The sequence below is a fragment of the Canis lupus genome, chromosome 5, assembly GCF_048164855.1.
Source record: "Canis lupus baileyi chromosome 5, mCanLup2.hap1, whole genome shotgun sequence".
NCBI classification, from domain to species: domain Eukaryota; kingdom Metazoa; phylum Chordata; class Mammalia; order Carnivora; family Canidae; genus Canis; species Canis lupus.
In genome coordinates, this window is record NC_132842.1 from 62,266,520 (window position 1) to 62,290,978 (window position 24,459).

General features: G+C 47.6%; 1 long non-coding RNA gene across 2 annotated transcripts; it reads right to left on the reverse strand.

The window, feature by feature from the left end:
* Window positions 1-1,481: 1,481 nt before the first annotated feature.
* On the reverse strand, window positions 1,482-24,212 carry LOC140633017 (uncharacterized). Of its 2 annotated transcripts, none has more exons than XR_012030647.1 (5): window positions 24,066-24,212; window positions 6,033-6,133; window positions 4,313-4,553; window positions 2,566-2,716; window positions 1,482-2,289 (listed from the first exon to the last, which is right to left on the reverse strand). It is a non-coding gene; the product is annotated as an uncharacterized lncRNA (long non-coding RNA). The 2 variants fall into 2 exon arrangements; XR_012030648.1 differs by lacking the exon at window positions 24,066-24,212 and adding an exon at window positions 7,927-8,011.
* Window positions 24,213-24,459: the final 247 nt, after the last annotated feature.

Genomic DNA, 24,459 nt, shown 5'->3' on the forward strand with positions numbered 1-24,459 from the left:
AGGCACCTTGGGTGCGGTGGTCCAGAGGGTGGGTCCCGCCATCAAATTGTCTTGGTTTAAATCCCAGCTCCGCTGCCCCCTAACTGTGTGACCTTGAGCTATTGACTGCACCTCTCTGAGCTTTGCCCCCTCATAAAACAGAAAAAAAAATCATTATAATTTTACCTCCCGCATAGACCATTGGGAGGATGAAATGAATTCATGTGCACTTAGAACAAGGTACCATGCAGAAGGATTTGCCTCATGCATACTAATTACCTAGTCTATTACAAATGTTATTTGCATTAATGGTAACAACAACGACCCTGGGCAATGGGCATGATTGTCCCCCACTTTATAGGTAGGTCAGCCCAAACTCAGCCACTTGCTCAGTGAAGCCAATGAGGGGTAGAGTCAGCATTCTGACCCCGTGTGCCACTTGCTTGGGATTCAGGGTGGAGTGCCCATCGGCTGTGACACCACTTTGCTCCTGCCCCACCTGCTTACCTGATCCGTGTGGACCTGACCCTGTCTTGCTGGGGCCAAGATCCTAGGAAGCCCCTACACCCTGCCTCCCACTGCAGCCCCCCATTTCCATCACAAAGTCAGCAAATTGCAAGGGCATGTGAATGGCTGTGTCACAGACACCACCTTGAGTCTGTGGCCTTTAAATTAAATTTTTAAAGTAAGTACAGGACAGAATGAGGATCTCTGTCCACCTGTTCAATTCCTCCTCACCTTTGGTCCTGGTGGAGAGGGGCTCTCAGGACAGTTACATGCCAGTGGCTTGTTGTAAGCAGTCATCCTTCCAAATCTCTCTGCATGTGCTCCCTGCAGCAGCAGCAGCAATCTGGGAGCTGGTTAGAAATGCAGAAGTCCAGGCCCCTCACAACTCCACTGAATCAGAATTGGTATCTTCCTAGGATTCTCTGGGGGACGTGGGTGCATATGAATGTGTGAGAAGCACTGGTCCCTATGCCTTTCAATAAAACATGTGGCCATTCCAGAACGGAGACAGGAACAGTCTCTGAGACCTGGACCTCTATGGGATAGGCAGGATGGAGGATGCACGAGGGAGGGTGGAGCAGAGGGGAGGAAAGGAAGGAATGAGAGGGGTAAAAGGAGAAGGTACCAGGCTTCAACATGAGGCTGAATTTATCAGGACTAACAACATATTGTGCCCCTTCCTCTATTTTTAATCATATTCAAGGTTGGCTGCGTGTAACAACAGGCTCCTCATGGCCACAGCTTCTGCCCTTCCAGATATTTCATGGCATGCGGATATATGTAATTAGAAAATGTGGGACTTTATTAACAGGAGCTGATTTCTAACAGCATGCCTCATAGTGATCCCCACTAAACTTGGGCGATCTTATGAAGGGAGGGGTGAGTCAATATGTCGGCATCTACTGCTACATAACAACCCCCGCCTCCCCCCCCCAAAAAAAAAAACACGCAGTGATAGGAGAGAACAAGCAGTCATTCTGAAACATGTTCTGTGCATCCGGATTTCAAGAGTAGCTTAGCTGGGTAGTTCTGGCCTGAGGTTTCTCATGGGGGTTACAGTCAAGATGTCAGGGCTGGCTGGAGTCATCTGGAAGCTTGGCTGGGTCTGAACATCCAATTCCAAGACAGTTTGCTCACACAGCTGTGGGCAGCAGTTCTCAGCTCCCTTCCACGTGAATCTGTCCACAGAGCAGCCTGAGTGTCCACAATATGGCAGCCCTCTGCCCCCAGAACAAGGGGCCCCAGAGGGACCGAGATAGAAGGCACAGTTCTTTTTGATCTCTCTTCAGAAGTCACACTGTATCATTTCTGCAATATTCTACTAGTCAGCCCTCTTCCATATGGGAGGGAACTATGAAAAGGCATGAATATCATGATGCAGAGATCATTGGGGCCATCTTGGAGCCTGGTTACTACAGTCACTGACACATATGTGTGACTTAACTCAGCACCAGCTTTCCTTTCGAAGAAAAGACATTCCTGAGATCCTGAGCATCTGAGTGCCTGGGTGCCAGAGATAGAAATCCAGTTCAATAGCCTTTTCTAAAAAAGTTTTTGTTGGTTCATGTAACCAGGGAAGCCAAGAGTGGAAGAAATAATAATGATAGTGTTTATTGATCACATGCTATGAGCTAAGTACCTGCTTTAACTCATTTAATCCTCACAAAGATTAAGAACTTGAAACCATCAGTACTTTGTTTCTTTTTTAATTTCAGCATCTACATCAGTGTTGGCCATCTTCTCAGAATTCCCCAGGTGGCAGGTATACCATCACCATTAACTCAGTATCCGTGGCCTTGAGAGCTGGTGATCCAAACAAAGGGAAAGAAAGAAACGGTTTCAATTGGTTCATCTCAGTTATAAAATCCCAAGGAAGAACTCTGATTGGCTCAATTTGGTCATGTGTTCATTACTGGGCCAATCACAATGGCCAGGGGTGTGGCAGGAAGAGGAAGTTCCTTGAAGAAAGATAGGGTGCATCGTAGAAAGGGCAGATGGAAAGGGTGCAGGATGGGAGAGGGAAAGAAGATCTGCAAAGAGGTTTGGGATGCAGGTGATGAGAGAGCCATCGGTCAGTACCTCAAAGGCCAGGATCCGAGGCTGGTTACTGCACGAAGGGCAAAATCAAAGGCAGACCACCTCAGCCCTTTCCGACCAGCAGATTCCATCTGGCCGAAATGGACATGAGTCATGGCCCAACTTCTGGAGCTTCCCCACGTGAGTATCATCCCTAGGAAAAGAGCTGAGTGAAAGTACACCTGGAGATTCTGACGTCAGACCCAAAGTGGGGTACAAAAGTGCACATTCCCTTACGTCTTATTTTTTATCTTAGTTAGGAGCTTGCAACTCCGTAATATTTCCCTGTTTGTCTTTTTATAAAAGTAGCTTTTCTTGAAAAGATCTTTAGAGCCCCCATGGGCCCTATGGCTTTGATACCTCCTGGGGAACTACTGGGTACCATGGAGGTCTGCTGATGTGACTCAAGAAACTTGGAGGCAGGGGTCAACAAGAACCAGATCCCAATGTCTTGGGAGGGTGACAAGGGAGAGAAGAATGGGGTTGGTCTGGGGGAGCTCCTGGGGACTCATGTTTTGCTTAAAGTCAGTAGAATTTTAGGGCTTGGCATCCCCTCTTCTCTTCATGGTCCCTCTACCTCTTTTCCCCTCTGACACTTGATCCTGAGCTGAGGGATACACTTTGTCCTGGGGATTCTCTAGGAGCTTGGTGCATCCCAGAGCCTCATGTTACTGAGCACTTGATAAATATTCACCGAGTGACTTGCTGCTTTGGAATTTGATGATAAAATCAGGCTCTTCCTAATTTCCTTTTGGGTCGTTAGGACAATCTTTTGCAAATATTTTCTAAAATAAGAATTATTAAATACTCTAATTATAAATACCATTCTGTAAAAATAGCTTAATAAGTGCCAAATAGAAGAAGTTTAAATACAATTATAAAGTGTAATCATTCTATTTTAGTACATGTGCTGCCGAAGTGAGCACTAAAGTGTCATCATTATAAAAGAGTTAGTAGGGTACTAGAGTTCCCCTTTGTTCAGGTTTGCCATGTGACAGTGACTTGTCGTCATGCTTTTCTTTGCCAAGTCAGCAAGAGAGTCTCGTTTGAGGGCAACAGTTATTCCATTTGTCCTGTGTCCTCTCCCTGCCATGCCTGAGCAAACTCAGATATATGCCAGCCCTTCCCGAGCTCCCAAATATTAAGGTGGAGTCAGGACTGTTCTTGAGGTCACTCAGTAAGGTTGGGACTTGGGGTCCCTGTCACATGCTCTCACTGATTTTCCTAAGACGCTCCCTTATTGTCCACATAACAGTCAGGCCAAGAGGTCTCCACACCAGGGTCTGTCTTCCCAGCAAAGCTCCTGACCTTTTGTGTCCTAGAATACAGCAGAAGAACAGGATGGCACAGCCTGGCTGGAAATAGTACTTGGGAAAAGGCCATAGACTCAACCACTTGCTCCACAGCATGCAGAGGGGCCATTGCCAAAAAATATAATTATCCAGAAATGTGGAGCAGAGACACTGCAGGAGAGAGGGGCTGAGCAGAAGGATGAGAGGGGAAGGGAGGCAGAGGCAGTGCCGATCTGATGGGTGGGCAGAGTCCCTCTCCATCAGTGGTGAGCTGTGACCAGGGGCGAGGACACATCCACAACTAAGGTAGACTGGTCTGTCAACTCTGACCTTCTAAGAAAGCTGTCTCGATGATTCAACCCTTCCAAGAAAGAGGCCCCTTCCATCCTGCAAAACTGTGGATGTTCGTCCTCACTCTGCAAAGAGAGAATCAGACAATCTCCCCTAGAGGAACCCACCTGGGTAGGGTCCCGGGTCCTCAGATGGGATATTTGTGATGGGAGCAAAAGATGGGTGACCAGTTTGCCTGTGGGGAAACCACAGTGGAATATTCTCATCTCGCTGCCTCTGAGGTCTTTGGCTCATAGATTTTCAAGCATCTGCTGAGCTTCTTCTGAGTCAGGTTCCACTCTTGCTCTGGTTCTCATTGGTGTGACAGTTACAGCACATTGGTATTTCTCTTTGCTCCAGCAACACCCTCTTGAAGTACAATACAGGAGTATTAGTGGCAGGTTATAGGACCTCTCTGAATTGATACTAGTGTCTCCAACCCTGAGAACGCGTCATAACACACACCAGCACATAAGTGTGACATTCAAAATATTTAACAGCTGGGACCTCACTGGCATCAGAGCTGGCAGGGTCCTGAAGACTCCTGCTGTGTGCCAGGCATTGACAGGTCAGTCTGTGAGTCATGGGAATGTCTGGGAGGTCCCAGGGTAGAACCAGAGCAAAAGAGGGGACACTTGGGGATCTCAGGGCAGCACTCTTTACCAACTGCCATGGAACTATTTCAGGATTTTCAAAACAGAAAGAATTGGATATCCACCTACAGAATAAGAAAGTTGTATCCCTTTCTTATTCCATACATAAAAATTAACTCAATATATCAGAGAATTGACTATAAGAGCTAAAAACTATACAATTTATAGAAGAAGATATAAACATAAATCTTCGTGACTTGGGGTATGCTAAAGCCTTCTTTATTTTTTTTATATATATTTTTTATTTATTTATGATAGTCATACAGAGAGAGAGAGAGAGAGAAGCACACAGGCAGAGGGAGAAGCAGGCTCCATGCACTGGGAGCCCGACGTGGGATTCGATCCCGGGTCTCCAGGATCGCGCCCCGGGCCAAAGGCAGGCGCCAAACCGCTGCGCCACCCAGGGATCCCTACTAAAGCCTTCTTTAGATATGACTCCAAAATCACAAGTAGCAGAAGAAAAAAAAAAAGAAAAAGAAAAACTTGACTCCATCAAAATGTAAGGCTGTGGGGATGCCTGGGTGGCTCAGTGGTTTAGCGTCTGCCTTTGGCCCAGGGTGTGATCCTGGAGTCCTGGGATCCAGTCCCACATCGGGCTCCCTACATGGAGCCTGCCTCTCCTTCTGCCTGTGTCTCTGCCTCTCTCTCTCTCTCTCTCTCTCTCTCTCTGTGTATCTCTCATAAATAAAAAATAAAATCTTAAAAAAATGTAAGGCTGTGCTACTATAAAGGACACCATCAAGAAAGTAACCAGAGAACCATAGAATGGGGGACATAATATTTGCAAATTATATATCTGATAAGGGAATTGCATCTAGAATATATTTTTCAAAAACTATTACAACTCAATAATGAAAGAAAAATAACCCAATTTAAAAATGATCAAAGGATCTGAATAGACTTTTCTCCAAAGGTAATATACAAATGGCTGATAAGCATGTGGAAAGATGCTCAACATGATTGATCATCAGAGAACTGCAAATCAAATCCATGATGAGACATCACTTCACACCGTGAGGACAGCTGTAATCAAAGAGTCGAATAATAACAAAGGTTGGACAGGATGCAGAGAAACTATCACCTTCATAGTTGGTGGGAATGGTGCAACCCCTTTGAAAAATAGATCAACAGTTATTCAAAAAGCTAAACATTGTTTTTATATGACCCGGATTTCCATTCCGAGATATATACTCACGAGAGATGAAAGCACACATCCACACAAAGCTCAGACATGAATCTTCAGAAGTAGCAGTATTTGTAACAGCCAAAAAGTGGAAACAGCCCAATGTCCATCACCTGATGAATGGATAAACAATATGTGGTCTGTCCATACAATGGGAATACTATTTAGCTATGAAAAAGATTGAAGTCTTGACATGTGCCATGATGTGGATGAACCTTGAAAATGTGTTAAGTGATAGAAGGCCATTGTAAAAAGATTGCATGCCATATGATCCCATATATGTGAAATACTCAGAATAGGCAAATCGATAGAAACAGGAACTGGTTTCCTAGGGTTGTTCCAGCTGGGAAGAAATACCGAATGACTGCTAGTGGGGCAGGGTTCCTTTTTGAAACAATGCAAATGTTCTAAAATCTATGTAGTGATGATTGCACAACTCTGTATTTTAAAGTCTGCTGAATATTGTACATTTTAAATAGATGAATTACAATCCATGTGAATTATAGCTCAAGAAAGTCACTGGATATGTCCCACTGGGGCAACACATAAACATACTACTTAAAGACACTCTCCAAAATGTTCAGACACGCATGCCTACACGTATGCATACATACGCACTAAGCAAACACAAGAAGAAGGAGAAAATTGGTTCGACACCAATAGCTGTGAATATTCCCCTCTAAGGCTCCTCTAAGTGAATTTTTGTTGCGAAGCTTTGGCATAAGAGGTCTCGCTGAAAACACATAGAATTTTATCTCCCCCAAAGAATAAAAAGCTTTTGTAACCTCAAATAATTATGTTCTGGAACTTTCTTATATGGCAAGCTCCCTGAGTCGTCTCTATAGCCTTCGTACAGTAACAGGATTCCATAGGACAGTATTTGCAGGGAGACCTGCCAGGGGCTTATAAAAGCCTGGTGCTGTTATCCCCTCAAAAAGCAGACAACTTCCCCCCGACGCCAGTAAACTGCTGTCACCTCACACTAACCTAGGAGAGGTGGTAGGGGAAGATGTTTTCCAGAATATTACAGTGCAGGGATGCAGCTCTGAGTGCAGGGAAGATGGAGGCTTTAGTGACACACCCCGTGGCTAGGGTCGGGAGCCCCCAGTCACACACCATGTGGGAGACTTGGAGAAGGCTGGTCGACAGGTAGATGAAACCCTTGTCTTCATCAGGAGGGCCCCGCAAAGCTCTGAAATGCACTCACAGGTTAACTGCCATTCCAGGCAAGATGGGTCCAGGTTGGAAGGAAGGCCTTCCTTCTCAATGGCTCGTCCTTGGTACTGCTGCCTGAGGTCACAACCATACACTCTGCTATGATGACAGCTGGTATCTGACATTTGTTGAGCACTCTGATAAGCATCTACAGGCTTATCTTGTTCTAGCCTCAAAGCCACTCACTCAGGTCAAAGCTATCATCGTGCCCCCTCTGCAGGTGGAGCACCAGAGTCTAAGGGGGACAGGGTGAAGGTCTGGGCCCAGGTCTCTGCCTAACACCGTTGCCAAAGTCCTCATCACTTACCCTTCAAAGGCAGGTGCTCCGACCCATACTTACAAACTAATAATTAGGGGAGAGATAGCAGAGGAGGGAAGAAGCTCGTTCTTTTCTTTCCTTGGCCACAGTGAATTACTGCTGAACTCAGCTTTCATTAGTGAATTACTGTCAAAACTCTTGAGAAGCAACATTTTGGAGGACAGAAGGGTGGGGGACAAATAGCCCCTCCAAGATAAAAGGAGAGAACAAATGGAGTGGAGGGTCTCTTACACTGAAGAAGTCTTCCTGCAGGTGTTTAGGAAGACAGCAGGACCAGTACGTTAAGTAAGATAGGGGAGCACAGACGCCCTCAAAGGCTGGGCCAGTCCCCTGCCCTTGGTCGCACGGGGACCCAGATAGATGCCTCCTCACCTAAGGCTCCACGAGCTGTCCCCTCACAGAGGGCACCCCCTCCTTTTCTCTTCCTTCTGCCTGTGCGCATGTCAGAGACCCGTCCTGTAGATGAATGAAAAGGGGTTGAGGAAACCCATTTGCCCAGCCTGAGTTCCTCCATAGATCCACACTAAATGGCAAGGAGACCGCAGGCCAAGAAAGAGCCCCAACCGGGGCCAGACACACTGAGTTCGAGCCTCATAATCAACTCTAACAAGCCGTCCACTTGGGTTTCTTTCTTTTCATGTTTTTATTTTGACATACTTCTAAATTTACAGAAAAATTGCAAGGATCGTACCAAGAATTCCCGTAAACCCTTCACCCAGATGCCTCAAATGTAAACATTTTACCATATTTCTCTCTTTCTCATCAACGGATAGATAGCCAGAGACAGGCAATACTTGTTTTAGGTACTTATCTTTCACTTGTATAGATATATGAGTATATCGGTATTTAGATTTATCTATATTTACACAAGTGATAGCTATGTAAATATAAAGATCTCCACATAAAAATATTTATATATGTGTACAGTACACATATACAAGCCCATATCTACCATATACACATGTATGTGTATATATGTCCAAGAATATATGTAATTTACACTATGTATATATATATAAGTTGATACTTCCAATTCCGATCCAGCAGGGCCGAGTTCGTCAGATCCTTGTGCTCTCCGTACACGTCCCTCCTTTGTCAGTGAGAAACCTGGCTACTATGATGCACCATGTCTTCCCTTATTAGCCCAATCCCAGAATACACAGCATTTTCAGAATTGCTAACCTCTACGATTACAAAAAAGGAACCAACTTTCAAGAGCTAAAGATTCACACTGAGCTCTTTTGTCTTTCATCCAAACGCTGTTTCAAAACCACCGGGCTCTGCTCTCCCAACCCTTCCTTTCAGTGTGGTTTATTGTTTCATTTGAAATATAGTTCAGTTCATTTGTTTTCACTTGTACCTCATTTTAAGATTTTCCGCCAACCTTGATGATTTTACTCCCTTTTTTTTTTTTTGAGTGCGTGACATTATTATCATGGTTCCCAAAGTCAGAATTGAACCAAAAACATATATTAAGAGAGGCTTTACTTCCTCCCATTCTTTCTTTTTTTTCAACCCCCTTCCCACCCACTTCCTAGAACTAACCAATCTCATTAGTTTCTGTTTTATTCTTTTAGCTGTTGTTTTCTTGGCTTTGTACAAATATTTTCTTTTTCCCTTCCTTTTCCTACACAAAAAGTAGCATCCTGCTTGAGCAATAGGTCCTGGAAATCACCCCCACCCACCTAAGTCCCAGATGTCGTCTTCATTCTTTTGTACAGCAGCGTAGAACTCCACTGGGTGGACAGCACCACAATTGTTCAGCAAGTCTAGTAGTATTTAGATTGTTTCCAATATTTTGCAATTACAAACAATGCACCAAGACATAACCTGGTGCATTATTTTCACATTATTGGAATGCCATCCACTTTTAAGTGTTATGTAACAGTAGGGATTAGATCCAACTCCATGTAATAGAAAATCCCAAATAACAGAAATATATAATGGGTTATTCCCATATGCATGACAGAAGTCCAGAGGTAAGCAGTCCAGGGTTGGCACAGTGGCTCCTTCAGGGCCGTCAGGGACCCAGGCTCCTTTTGTCATTGTATTGTTCCATTCCTAGCGTGTTGTTTCCATCCCCATGGTCACCTCGTGACCCAAAGTGGACCTGACGCTCCTGCCATCACATCTGTGCCCCAGAAAGAAGGAATCAAGGGCAAAGAAAAAAGGGAGGGCCTTCCTCAGGGATTATTCTTTTATGAAGACATTCTGGAAGAATCTCTCAGCAATATCTACCTGCATCTCATTGACCAGAATTTAGTCACATATGTACAAGGGATGTTGAGGAAAATAGTCCTATAGCTGGCCACAGTACTGCCCTCAGTGATTAGGGCTCTTTTGGTGCAGAAGCAGGAGAGAATGGGTATTGGCCGGGCAACTAGCAATCTCTACCCCATGTTACTACAATTAACTTTGCAGCCCTTCCATTCTACTATACAACCTGTGAATCTTCTGTGAACAAGAGCAGACAAAGTCACCTCCCTCCCTAGAGTAGTTTGGGACAATCTTAGGAGCACTTTCATCACACCCAGCCAGTGCGAGGCCCTTCCCCCTTGGGGACCAGAAGCACCCTGGAGAAAGCAGCCACTGGGGACCACCTGTTATCTACGCCACGAGGAGGGTCAGATGTTTTCACGAGAAGAGGAAATACAATGATCCTTCAGCAAGCAGAGGAGATAAGCCCAGAAGCCAGATGCCACTGTCTCTCACCAGGCGCTAAAGGAACAATGTACTCAATGTTACCCGGAGAACCAAATGTATCAAGAGACATTTAAAAAAGTCCCCCGGTTTGTCCCAGGGGGATAGGAACTGTCCTAGGAAGCAGCGTTAAGTGTAACCTGAATAATGTCAGAGGGGCCAGAGGAGGCAGCGCTTCTGGGGTGAGTTTGGGAGCAGAGGCGGGGAGGGAGGAGCGTCGGTTGGGACGAGCAGGGGACACAGCTGCCAGACTCAGACTCCGAGACAAGGAGGGGAAGGGGACTCCCAGGGTGGCACGGCGAGAAGCACCGGGGTTCTGGTGGCCAAGGGACCCCGCCTTGATGGGTGACAACCATAAAGTCACTTCCCCTCTCTGGGACCTCCATTTGCTCACCCACAAACTGCTCTCTAGTTTGGAGCAGGTGGGAAGAATTCAGTGATGGATTAAAGCCCAGCAAGGAGGTGGGGCTCATGAACAACTAGCCTATCTTGTAGTGTGCCAGCTGCCGGGCAGTCCTCCCACAGGTAGCAATATCCGGTCACCAGACCCTCCTGCACTGGACGGAGCCTTCGAGAAGGCAGGAGAGCACGCGCCTTCCTGGGGGAGGCCAGAGTCCCCTGTCTCCCTGGGACACAGTTAAAGGATCTGCCTGTTCTCACGGCTGAGCCTCGTTACCCTCTGCTACGTGAGGCCGGAGCAGGATGGCCCCAGGGGCCGAAAGAGGCCAGTCCACCTCAAGAGGTGGGACATTTTCGGTTTCCTGTTTCCTGCTTCAACATGCTGGTTCTAAAGGAATTTTGTCCCCAAGGCACTGTTCATTAAGAAATCACTTTCCTCATACTCAGGACTCCTAGGATGTCAACCTGTAATTTAGCCTTGTCCCAGTGTCCACTGGACGTGCAGCCCTGGACATGTCTCAGCCTCTGGAAGCGGCCCTCCCTTCCCCCTCAGGGTGTTTTGAGAAGCCAACAAAAGCTCTGCTCTCCATGGTTAAGTACCAGAAAGTGCTCATGCCCATAAAACCAACTCGTGTGAAAAAAGCACATTCATTCTTGTCCATTAAGCTCTTGAATAAGCCAAAAAGAAAGAAAGAGAGCGAGAGCGAGAGCGAGAGCGAGAGCGAAAGAAAGAAAGAAAGAAAGAAAGAAAGAAAGAAAGAAAGAAAGAGCTACCATGTATTGAGCACCGATAGGTCACCGATCTGCTAAACGGCAGAGCTGAGATTCAAACCCAGTGCTCCATCACCCCAAACCTAGACTCTTAAAAAGTTAGACCTTCTGGCAGAGGGCCTTTCTGAAGCTCAGAAGCAGAGCCTAGAAGCAAGGGCGCAGGACGGGTATCCTGTGGTGTGGGTGTCCCCAGGAGCCTTCCTCCTCCCGGGCGGTGCCCCCCTCCCTTGAAACCCAAACTCCTCCCTTCACTTCTCGGCCACAGTAAAAACCAAAGTTTATTTTCGTTCCCTCCCTCCCCATGTTAAAGGAAAGCAGAGCTTGGGCTCCACATTCCATTCTAAATAAGGGATCGGAGGACTGTTCAATCTAATTAAGATGATTTGGCAGTTTGGAAAGCCATATTTCACACACCCACGTGCACACAGGCACACACCCTGTGCACACACACACACACCCTGTGCACACGCGCACACACGCACACACCCTGTGCACACGCGCACAGACCCTCTAGGCAGCCCCGGCCCATCATCCCCAGCCAGGTGCTCTGCCGCCAACCTGGGGCCGCAGAGGCATCTGCCCCGCCACTGCTCCTCTGCAGGGTCTGGGGACGGTCCGCATGTCATTGCAGGGATTGGTCGCTCAAATGGGGACAGTGAGTCACCCGGCTCCTTCTCCTGCCTATTGATTGCCTTCTGGGACTTCGACGGCTCGGGCCCTTGCATGCTCCAGACAGGAAGGCAGCTGTCAGTTGTGAGAAACTAGGGTTCCCTTTTTTTTCATAATTGAGTTTTTATTGGTTGTTCTGAGGATCAGTACAGACATTTCAATTTGTACACAGTTCTTAATGTATGTACCGAAAATCTAAAAAATCATGTGGTTGTGATTCTTTCCTAAAAGTTATTCCAGTGAACTTCCAGCTTAAAATTTGGAGGCAAATTTTCCTTAACAGTATAGAAACTAGGGTTCTGCCTCCAGGACGGCATCAGCTGGAGGGCAGGGTGCGGGCGACCACTACCAAGGGCAGCGATGGGCTGTAACCACCCACTCAGGTCTGAGGCCTCCCGTGCCCTCCTTGGTGATCAGCCAGCGGAGGAAGGGGGTCCTCTAAGACCGCCCTTCTCAATACGTGGTCTGTGGACCAGCATGTAGGTGTCACACAGGAGCTTATTAGACGTGCAAACCCCACATTAACACATGCACAGGAAAGTTGGTGAAACTCTGCTCTCAGTTGAAAACCTGGAGGCCTCTGCCATCCACCGCCCCAGATGCAGATTCCTTAGCTTTCAGGGCTGAGTACCCGGCCAAATAAAGAAAAAGCTCTGCAGGAAGAGAACTTTGAGAAATATTATATTCCATGTTCTTCTCCAGAACACACAAAACCTATCAGCACATTAGAGGCACTGATAAGTCCTGCATAAAGGAACATTTACTTTTTTGTTTAACTGAATGCCTCCTAAATTTATTTAACCACTAAATATTCTTTTCATAGAACACCCACTGATGGAATATATTTGGGGAAATATCACCCTTACTTGTAAGAGGCAAGCACAATTCCTCATATTATCTTTGGGAAAAGAGCAGCTGTGGTGTCCTCACGACAGTACATCTTAACAACCAGGTCTGAGACCTCAGGATGTCCAAATCAGGAACCTATTTCATTTTTTTTAAGATTTTATTTACTTATTCATGAAAGACACAGAGAGAGAGGCAGAGACACAGGCAGGGAGAGAATCAGGCTCCCTGCGAGAAGCCCGATGCAGGACTCAATCCAAGGATCCCAGGATCATGACCTGAGGCAAAGGCAGATGCTCAACCACTGACCAACCCAGGCACCCCTCAGGTACCTATTTCAAGGGTGACAGGAACATTTACATCACTTACCTTTGACTAGGGCCACACCCAAACCTCTTCAGGATTCCAACCTGGATTCCCATGGTCCCTCAAACTTAACATGCCCAACCCAACTGCATTCCAGAATACTTACCTATACCAACAGGAATCTTCTCCCAGGCTCCAGAACTGTGTCTTTACTCCCCTGACCCCTTATTGCCCCTCACTCCTCCCCCACCCCCTTTGCCTTGTCCCCTCCATCTGATCAATTGCCAAGCTGACTCTATTTTCTCTTTGTCACGTTTGTCATCTCTTCCCACTCTGCTCCCTCTCCTTATGACTAAGCAGGCGTCTTGTCCCTTAAGCACCTCCCTGTCCCGATTTCTCCATAATTCATCCTGCCCACTGTGACTAGAAGGATTTCTCAATGCATGGATGTGCTTCTGTCATTCGCCTGCTCAAACAAGTTCAAACAATATCATCACCATCAGCATCCTTGGGGATGACATTTACCAAGTGCTTGCTTTGTTCCGGTTCTCTTCCTATTTTGAAGACGGGGATTTTGAAGCACAGAGAGGGTAAGAACTTGTCTAAAGCTCCACATGAAGTAAACGGTCGCAAGAAGATTTGAGGTTTAGGAGATATGGCACCAAAAGCTTGGTGCTTCCTCCTTGCATGGCACTACCTCCCTTCACAGACCCTGGGCTGAGGTCTCCCTTGGCCTTCCGTTAGCCCTGTATGTCCCTCCTTTCTCACCCAGGCCAAGCCGCCACCATAGTGGAGTATGGCACCATTACTCATCTCCATCCATCAGCACCGCCATGAAATCTTTGCTGAAACACATTTCCTCCACTCCCAGCCCCACCACCCTCCATCTGTGTTTACTAGGATCCTCTCTCATCCCGAAGAGATGGCCATCTTTTAGAGGCCCTTAGCCTCAAAAAGGCTTAGTCTACCTGTGTCTCCTTTTGCCAAGCCTCCCACAGGGTCGGTGGCCCTCTGTCCCCTCCAGTCCATCCTGCACCCTGTTTTAAAAGATCTGGAGTGAGCTGGAAAACTTCTTATTATAGAAATACACCAAAAGGAAATAACATTTCAATTCAGCACATTATTTGTTGGGCACTGCCAACATCTGGAGCCGGATGAGAAAAACTTACAGCCTGGAAAGACAGGGTGTTCTTTTATTTAAACCCCATAATATCCCATGAGGTCATTAAACCACGATCATTCTCTTTCTATAGAGGAAGACTCAGAGAGGCAGAGACAGTTTGCCAAGGTCACACAGCAAGTAAACGAGAGAGCACAAAGTCCCTCCTGAGCAAATTGCCTCACGGGATTTTTTTAACGTGTTATTTTTAATTGCAAGAGAAATATAAATGTGTAAAAAATAAACCAAACAAATCTCAAACAATACCAAAGAGCATAATGGCAAAATGCCTCCATTCGGATTCTGAAATCACTAATACTGTATATTTCTAGGTGTTTGTATAGATCTATAAATGTACACGTATATTGTATGTATATGTGCTTATATCCTACGTACATACCACCCACCCACATAGGCAGGTGTACGAATACTGAAGTAGTCTGTGCATGAGCTCCTGAACGTTTGCTCTGTGCACTCAGCAGTCTCTCCCAGGCATTATTCTAGGCTGGCCTGTGTGCTTTGCACCAAGGCCAGGATTAGTGAGAGCGGAGAGGCGCTGGGCACTTTCATGACGTCATGAGCACCTCCTGAAATTTTGCATCCGAGGCAGGTCTTTATTTCTACCCCAGTTCCCCACCCTGCCTTGTACACATTTTATTTAATCCTCAGAGGGAGTCCATGTTGTCAGAAAATATAGTTGACCCTTGAACAATATGAGGGTTGGGGTGCTGAGCTACCACACAGTCGAAAACTCAAGTATAGGTCTGACTCCCCAAGAACGTAGCTACTAATGGCCCATTGTTGACCGAAGCTTTACACTCACAGTTGATAACGTGCATTTGGTAGGTGACATGTATTCTCTATTATCTTCCTATAATAAAAGAAGCTAGAGAAAAGAAAACATTATTCAGAAAATCGTAAGAGGGTGCCTAGGGGGCTCAGTCAGTTAAGCATCTGCCTTCAGCTCAGGTCATGGTCCTGGGGTCCTGGGATCGAGTCCCGCATGAGGCTTTCTGCTCAGCAGGGAGTCTGCTTCTCCCTCGCCCTCTGCCCCTCCCCATCTCTTTCTGTCAAATAAATACATAAAATCAAAAAAAAAGAAAAAGAAAGAAAGAAAGAAAGAAAGAAAGAAAGAAAGAAAGAAAGAAAGAAAGAAAGAAGAAAGAAAGAAAGAAGAAAATCATAAGGAAGAGAAAACACATTTCCGGTCCTGTATAGTCTGTATCAGAAAAAATCCACATGCAAAGTGGACCTGCAGAGTTCCAACCCATGTTGTGCAAGGGTCAACTGTATGATGATGATGGTGGTGGTCTCTGTGTCACAAATCGGAAAATGGAGATGCAGAGATGTAAAGAGATTTGCCCAGCTTGAGTCCAGGCTGAACCTCAGGCTGTGTGTGTAGTTCCTAAGTCCTGGTCTACACCATAGGGCTCCATTGGAGCCTTTTTTAAAGAGTTTTATTTATTTATTCATGAGAGACACAGAGAGAGAGGCAGAGACATAGGCAATGGGGAACCTAAGGCAAGACTCGATCCCAGGACCCTGGGATCATGACCTGAGCCAAAGGCAGACACTCAATCACTCAGCCACCAAGAGGCCCCTCTGTTGGATCCCTTTAAGATTGAGGAGTTGCACCAGTGAAGCCTTCCCCTGGCAGACAGCTTCCTGAGAAGAGCAGGGGGGCCAGAACACTCTCGAGGAGGGAGGGGTCACGGAGGAGGTGGCATTTGAGATGAGTGGTGCAGCACGGCTGGGATTGCAACAGGTGGCACGTTGGGGGGGTAGCGCCCAGGGGAGGGAACTGGAGGCACAAGGGCCTGGAGGTGAGGAAGGACCGGAGCTGTTCCAGGACAGTCGGGTTTGGCTAGATGGGGTCAAGTGCTCAGAAGGCAGTGGGGAGGATTCACGAGATGAAAGGCGTGCCAACCCAGGGGCCCCCCTGGGCGGGGTGGGAGGCCTTCACCCTGTTGTGCGCAGGGGCAAGGTGACTTCTCTTAGGGCTGGAGTGGGCACCAAGCCTCTGCTGCGCTGGCAGCTGCCCCCATCTCTGCGCCTCGGCCTGGAGCAGGCCATTGCCTTTTCTCACCGGAGAAATAGCAAGAGAAGCAGACGAGCCCCTTGGGCTGCTGGCATCTTTCTGCCTTATATTTTGGCACAAAGGCACTCAGCTCTAAAGCATGACCCAGAAAGTTCTAGTGAGTCACGCGTCGTGGGCTGAGTCCCAGGGGTGCAGCTGGGCGGTCGTATGGCAGGGGCTGGTGTCTGGGTCCCGGGCGAAGCCAGGGCAAGAGGCAGGTGTGAAGACAGGGCGTGCCCCGTGCACGTGATGGTAGGAAAGGGCCCCTCTCCTCCCTCGCCCTCCACGGAAAAACATCTTCACTTCTGCAGTCCTCACAAGCATGAGAATTTCTTCTGAGGGAGGCTGGAATGCCCAGGTTTTAGGAGAGCAGGCTCTTTCTCAATTATTTGTGTCCAGACTGCCCTTTCTGTGGATCATCTGTGGAAAATTGTTAATCCCTTAATGGGCTCCAGAGCCACCCAGCTTGTTTTGCTGCTAACCCCCATCATGCACTCGGCGTGGCCTCCCAGAGCGTCTGTCTGGCCTCTCCTTTGAGATCTGTATCCTCGGCCCAGAGAGGCGTGTCGGGGCCAGGGCAGAAGCAGCTGGATTCACAGCTCAGCCTCACACAAACAGCTTCCCCCCATGCCTCCCCTCGGCCCACTCAACTACCTCGTGGCCCTTCCCAGGCCGCTTCCGGCTGGAGGCTCCGTGGGAGGAGGCCCGCCGGTGCCCACCCTCGTGGCCTCACTGCCAGGCATCCAGGAGGTGCTTGCTAAATTACTAGAAGAAATGAGTTTTTCTAATGGGGCTGCTGCCAAGCTCCCCTAGCACTTGACACCTCGGTCACCTGACAAACACCACAGGCCTCTCGTGGGCATATAGGGCCAACTGAGTTTTCCAGGAACTCCCCAACAACTTTTTTTTCTTCTTCTTCTTTTATTAGATTTTATTTATTTATTCATGAGGGACACAGAAAGAGACAGGCAGAGGGAGAAGCGGCTCCTTGCAGGGAGCCCAATGTGGGACTCGATCTGGGACCCCAGGATCACGCCCTGAGCCAAAGGCAGACGCTCAACTGCTGAGCCACCCAGGCATCCCCATTTCTTCTTTATTATAGAAAAATATGTATAACATCAAATTTACCATTTTACCAAGTTTAAAGTACTACTATGCAGCCATCAAAAAAAAAAAAATGCAATCTTGCAATTTACAAGGACATGGATGGAACTGGAGGGTATTCTGTTGAGTGAAATAAGTCAATCAGTGAAAGACAATTCTCATATGATCTCACTCATATGTGGAATTTAAGAAACAAAACAAAGGATCATAGGGGAAGAGAGGAAAAAAATAAAACAAGAAGAAATCAGAGAGGGAGACAAACCATGTGAGATTCTTAACTCAGGGAAACAAACTGAGGGTTGCTGGAGGGAAGGTGGGTGGGGGGATGGGGTAACTGGGTGATAGGCATAAAGGAGAGCACGTGATAAGATGAGCACTGGGTGTTATATAAGACTGAGATATATATCTATATCTATCTATCTATCTATCTATATATATATATATATATATATCACTGACCTCTACCTCCAAAAATAATAATACATTATATGTTCATTAATTATGTGTTAATTAACATTTCATGTTAATTGAATTCAAACAAATTTAAAATAAAATAAATAATAAAGCGCACAATTCAGTGACTCTAGACTATTCAGTGTTAGACAGTCATTGCCACCATCTAGGTTCCAGAATATTTTCGTCACTGCCCGCCCTACTCCAAAAACCCTATAGTCCAAAACCCTAAACCTAGGCAACCAGTTTCTGTCTCCATGGATTTGACTATTCTGAACATTTCATATAAATGGAATGCTACACTATGTGGTTTTTTTTTTTTGCATCTGTCTTCTTTCACCGAGCATACTGTCTTCAAGGTTCATCTTTGTTGTAGTGTCTAGCAGCACTTTGTTCCTTTTTTGGCCAAATAATACTCCATGGCATGGATGCACCCCAGGTTGCTAATCCCTCCACCCACTGGGGGACTTTCGAGCTGCTTCTATCTTGTAGCTATTGTGAATGCTGCTGCTATGAGCCTTCGTGCACAAGTTTTTGTTGGAATATTTACTTCCAATTCTTTCAGGTATATATACCTAGGTGTGGAATTGCTGGGCCATATGGTAATTCTATGTTTAATTTACTGGGGGAACTGCCAAACTCAATTGCCACCTTTTCCTAAAACACATTCATGTTGATTCTAGGACATTCAGAAAATGCCTGCACAGTAAAGCAGAAGTTAAAATCACCTGAAATCCTGGCACTGAAAGATACATATTGTCAACTTTTCTGAACATTTCCCACCATGATTCTTCAAAATGCCTTAAATATGGGGTGGCTCGGTTGGTTAAGCGTCTGCCTTCAGCTCAGGTCATGATCCCAGGGTCCTGGGGTCGAGCCCCACATCGAGTTCCCTGCTCAGCAGGGAGCCTGCTTCTCCCTCTCCTTCTGCCCCTCCCCACTCCCAATTCGTGCTTCGTTCTCTCACACTCTCTCACTCTCTCAAATCAATAAAATCTTAAGAAAAAAAAAAAGAATCCCCAGATACATGGTATACCTTCCCTTGAAAAGTTTTTACAAAGACAGAAAAGCCACTTAATGCCACCTTCTTGGTGACACTCAAGGCTATTTAAAAGTGCAAGGTCACCACTCCCCTCTTCCTTTCCTTTATTTTGCTCCCTAGCCCTTCCCTGTCTTCCTTATCTCAATAGCGCTTAATGTAACCTGTCAAGGCTGGAGTTCTCAACTGTTTTGCTCGCTGCCCTGCGTGCAGTAGGGACATGGTAAGTATTTGTCGAATAAATTCATATTCATGAATAAACGAAAATGCAGTGGCCAATTTAAGAGTGAACTGCTATTTTATTATTTTTTATTGTTTTTAAAGATCTTATTTATTTATTCTTACGAGACACATAGAGAGAGGCAGAGACACAGGCAGAGGGAGAAGCAGGCTCCCCATGGGGAGCCGGATGCAGGACTCGATCCCAGGACCCCAGGATCATGCCCTGGGCCAAAGGCAGATGCTCAGCCACTGAGCCACCCAGGCATCCCTGAAAAGCTATTTTAACTGTGTTTGTCAACGTGCGGCAGAAATGGTTGTGTATTATTCCTCATGGGTGAGCAGCCACCCTGGAAATCTCTGCAGCCGGCCTCCTCCTCTGAAGAAGGATGGCATGCCTTAACCTGGCCATGGACATGGCCCCTGGGAATTCCATCAGCTGGGACCAAGGCCTTGCCCGCCCTTGAACATTCTGGGTTCTGTTTTGCAGGAGAGGCCCTGCTCATTTCCATCACAGTCCTGGAGAGGCCTGGAAAAGACGGTCCTGAAAGATCTCCTAACAGCCCAGAGCCCATTTGGTCCTAATTTCAGGACGGGCTTCTTCCGAACTCTAACCGAAGTCAAGGGTCCCCAGGGGAGACCATGTCTCTGCCTCCACCTCCCTGCCCAGGTCAGAGCAATTCTGCTGGCCACCTTGTCACGGGCCCGCTCCGCTCCTGATATTAGTTACAGATGATGGCAATTAGAGGCCGAATCTCCCTGGCTCCTGGTCGAATATTGAGACAGGGCTACAGCTATTTTAAGATTTTAAGCAGATTTATACTTAGTGCTTCAAAGACGGCCAGGCAGCAAGGAAAATATGGTAACTGTTGCTTTAAATTATAGCTATCATTACTTCAAAAGGAGATTCAATCAGAAACCACTGAAGACTAAAACTATTTACATCTCCTGACACTTAAAAGCAAGCGAGCAGTTTTAGCCTGTCAGCCTTGGACATGTTGGCTACAAAGAGAGAGGTACCTCACTGGCCGGCGAAGGAAAACATTTGCAAGGAAGCAGGAACCGAGAAGGGATCCTGGGGGTCCTCCCACTTGCCTGCCTCTCTCTCCCACGGTCTCGGAGGAATTCAGGGTCTGGGGCCCGCAGCAGTCTCCAAACGCCTGGCAAACCGGGCTCTCCCCAAGGCCAGGGGACTGCCCTTTCCTGTCTGGCCTCTGGCCTTCGGTCCCAGCCCTGGGGAATTCCTGTCTCATCCCATTAATACGAGTCCCAGGACAGGACGGTCCCCTGCTTCTTCTGGGCTAAGCTGCACAGACAGGACAGGAGGGCTGGGTTATGTATCAATCAGAATCTGAGCCGCAGACGGGGCTCAGAAGTGTGGGCGCTGGAGACAGACTCCTCCGGGATAGACTGTGGGCTATTTAATTTACTAGCTGTGTGACCTCAGAGAAGCCACTTAACCTCTCTGAGACTCAGCATCCTTATCTGTAAAACTGGGGTATTGCACAGGATTTCTGAGAAGCTTAAACGAGACGGTGTGCATAAAGCATTTTATTAACGAGGATAGCGCTAGATGCCGTAATACATAACCCCTCTAATTTCAGCATCGCGACACAATGAGATTTATTTCTCACTCATATGACAACTCAGAGAAGGTGCTTATGGTCCCTAGGCAGCTTTTCTCCCTGTGATGATCTGGGGATTCAGGATCCCTCCATCCTGTGGCTAGACCATCTCCTAGTGTTTCAGAGTCCCCCGCGGCCGGTCTCAGGCAGGGCAAGAGTGAGCGTGCCAGGTGCCAAGGACACATCTTGGAAGATCCATGAAGGCAGCAGTCGCCTTGCCCTGTGTGTCAGTGCCTCTGAGAAGCCCCCCTTTCCCTCCCAGTCTGAATTAGAGGTCCTCCCTACATGCTTCCCTAGCACTTGTGCTTCTCTGTATCTGTCGCAGCCCCTGGAATGTAACTTTGCAGGCAGAGCCTGAGCCTCTGTTGCTCACAGCCAAATTCCAGAGGGACTTTGCACCTGGCACACAAGAGGGGGTTCAATAGATGCTGGCTGGAAGAATTTAAGAGTAAGATCCAGAACCTTGCCACATTCCTGCACACGGCAGATGCAGATCAGCGAATGGTGCTTAACAGGTGATTAGTGAACATTACTAGCTGGTAAATTTAGAAAAAGGATATACAGGCATTCTCTATACTAGAGGCTAACTATGGCCTGTGGGCCAAATGCGGCCCATCACCTGTTTTTGTAAATAAAGTTTTATTGGAACACAGACCCCATCTGTACATGAGGAGGGCTGAAAACCATCCCCAGATGGGCTGCTGCCTCCTGGGGGGAGCTCCACACAGGAAGGGCTCACTTGTTGGGTGGACAGTGGCTGTCACCCACCATAAGCACTTAGTATACTGTTTTCCATTAACGTTGATATTATTTTACTTACTAGTGTTTTATTTTTTTTAAGATTTTATTTATTTATTCATGAGAAACACACAGAGAGAGAGGGGGCGAGGCAGAGACACAGGCTGAGGGAGAAGCAGGCACCATGCAGGGAGCCCAATGTGGGACTAGATTCCAGGACCCCAGGATCACGCCCTGGGCCAAGGGCAGGTGCCAAACTGCTGAGCCACCCAGGGATCCCCCCTTACTAGTGTTTTAAAGCAATCTTGCAATTGCACAAAGGAGATGCAGGGAGATGTGTGATTACTGCAAGGTTACAGCTGGTACGCGGCAGAATGAGGATTAGAACTAAAGTCTCTTGGCCTCTGACCCACCCTGGAAACTAGGAGAAAGAATAAGAAGTTTCTACTTTGCGGGCTTTTTGCTTTAGACAGGCAGGGACCTTGGAAGTTTTGCTCTAGGTTTCAGGAAGCCGATGTTTCAGGGCTGCTGGCCATTTTGCAGGTTGGAAGAAGGTCAGCTCTGTTTTTCCTGGGTTCTGGAATAAAACCTTCCCAACCTGCAAGGCTCATCTGCAATTCCTAGCCCAGTATCACTTGCCCCCACCACCTATGTGATCTGGACCCTTTTTCCAACAAGAAAGTCATGGCAGGTGTCGTGGCCAGGCCGGTGTTCTCCAGGTGAGAGCTGGTGCCTGCCCATCCCTGGTGAGAAGGTATTAGAAAAAGGCCGCTTCTCCCTGCCCCCACCCATGGCTCACTCTGCCTCCATCCTGTCCGGGGCTCAACCCAGCCCCTCCCTTGCCTCCAGGCCCCGGATGGCCTAAGTAGTCACACACACACTACGTGACCTGAAGGACAGCCAGGGTGGGGCCCGTGGTGGCAACAGATGAGTCCCTTTCAGTTCTAGAGTTTTTTAAAAATGAGGTGTGGGGCAGCCTGGGTGTCCCAGCGGTCTAGCACCACCTTCAGCCCAGGGCCTGATCTTGGAGACCTGGGATCGAGTCCCATGTCGGGGCTCCCTGCATGGAGCCTGCTTCTCCCTCTGCCTGTCTCTGTGTGTGTGTGTGTGTGTGTCTCATAAATAAATAAATAAATAAATAAATAAATAAATAAATAAATAAATAAATAATCTTTTTTAAAAAAATGAGGAGTGTGGGAGAGAGACCCCATTCTCTAAGTGGGTGCAGTTATTGGCCTGTTTTTCTGATGGGACGCCTTCATTATCATGAGACACACCCTCAGGCTATCAAGGATGTGCTTAAACTCAAGGAAGCCTCACATCCTGGCTGTTTTCTGGCAGAGGAGTATCACTGTAGAACCATCAGATGTCCCTGAGGGGCAGCCATCGATTCCCAGAAGGAGCCAAGCCAAGGCTGAGACCCCGGGTGGTCCAGGGTGCTGGTTCTCACCCACACTGCTCAGGGCCCTAGGGAACTTAGGTGGACCTGGAAGCACAGCAGGCAGGGAAGATGTTCTCCCACACAACACGGCTGTAGGCAGAACCTGACAGTGCTGGGCATCCGTGTGTCCCGTCCCCTCAAAGCTGCTCCCCACTCTCCCCTCCCTGCTCTATGGCCCAGAAGGCTGATCCAAATAGTCAGGTTCGTTCCCACACCCTCCCTGCTCATCTGTCCCTCGAACCCCCAGCTATCTCCTGATATCTCCTTAGCAATAGGGAGCCCAGCGAGGGACTAGAGGAGGGAGGCAGAGAGGAAAGGAGGAGAATGAGTTGGGGCAGTTACCCGCCAGCTCCCTGTGGGGCATCCAAGACAGGCCAGGAGGGGGCTCAGCAGGTGGCTCGAGAAGACCCTTCCTGTCTGGATTCTCTCGTCTGGATTCTGATAACGGCTCCCTCCCTTTGTCCCTTTGGGCAGAGGGGCGCCACAGCCCTGCTGTCATGCCTTGCATTTCTCAGCATCCTTGCCCACATCCTTGCAGATAGTGCCTTGTGAAGCTTCCTCAAATGATCCTAAGTGTCAGCTGCTGCAGGCCTGACCTGGTGGTGACAGTGCCAGCCCTCGCCAGACCCTGGTTTCCATCAGCCCCCGTGACTGGCACAGCCCTCCCAACCTCATCAGGGAGATGGTTGTGAAATATGCCCCCCTCGGGAAGGGCTCAGGGAGACCAGGGAACCCCGCCCCTGCCAGGTGGGCAGGAACCCCAGGCATTCCAGGAAAGGCCACTCTACAAGTAGCTGATAGCCGTAGATCTTTCTAGGCAAGATGCTGGGAGCATTTCGACCACAGTGAATGGTGGGGTGGGGCGGCCAGGCTAAGGAGAAGGACTGAAGGAGACAGTGAGCCCTTCCCTCATCTTCTTACTACCCCCGGGGAATTCCGTGTCCAAGCGGTCGTAAAATACCCACCTGATTTAGGAGGAAATGGTGACAAAAGATGTGGCACCACCAGGAACACTCGTCCTCGTGATAAGTCGTGGAGGATTTAAAAGGGTTGCTGACATTTGCCGTTATGTATCTTTTCATTAGAGGTAACTATCACTTTAAGCAAATTGTTTCAGGGCCTGGAATGTAGCAATAAGTGATCTAATTAGTGTAGGCTGTAATTTAGGAAGGTTCATTATGTCACAGACATTATGACTCCTGGGTATTACTAAAGGACTCATTTGTAGCCCTTCGAATGATTTTCTCATGAACACACATAATGTCATCCATCGGACTAGCACGGAGCCTTAAGAAGATCGACTGGACGAAGCTGAAACTCCAGGCTTTTTTGGGAACTAGGTTTCAGGATAGTGGTAAT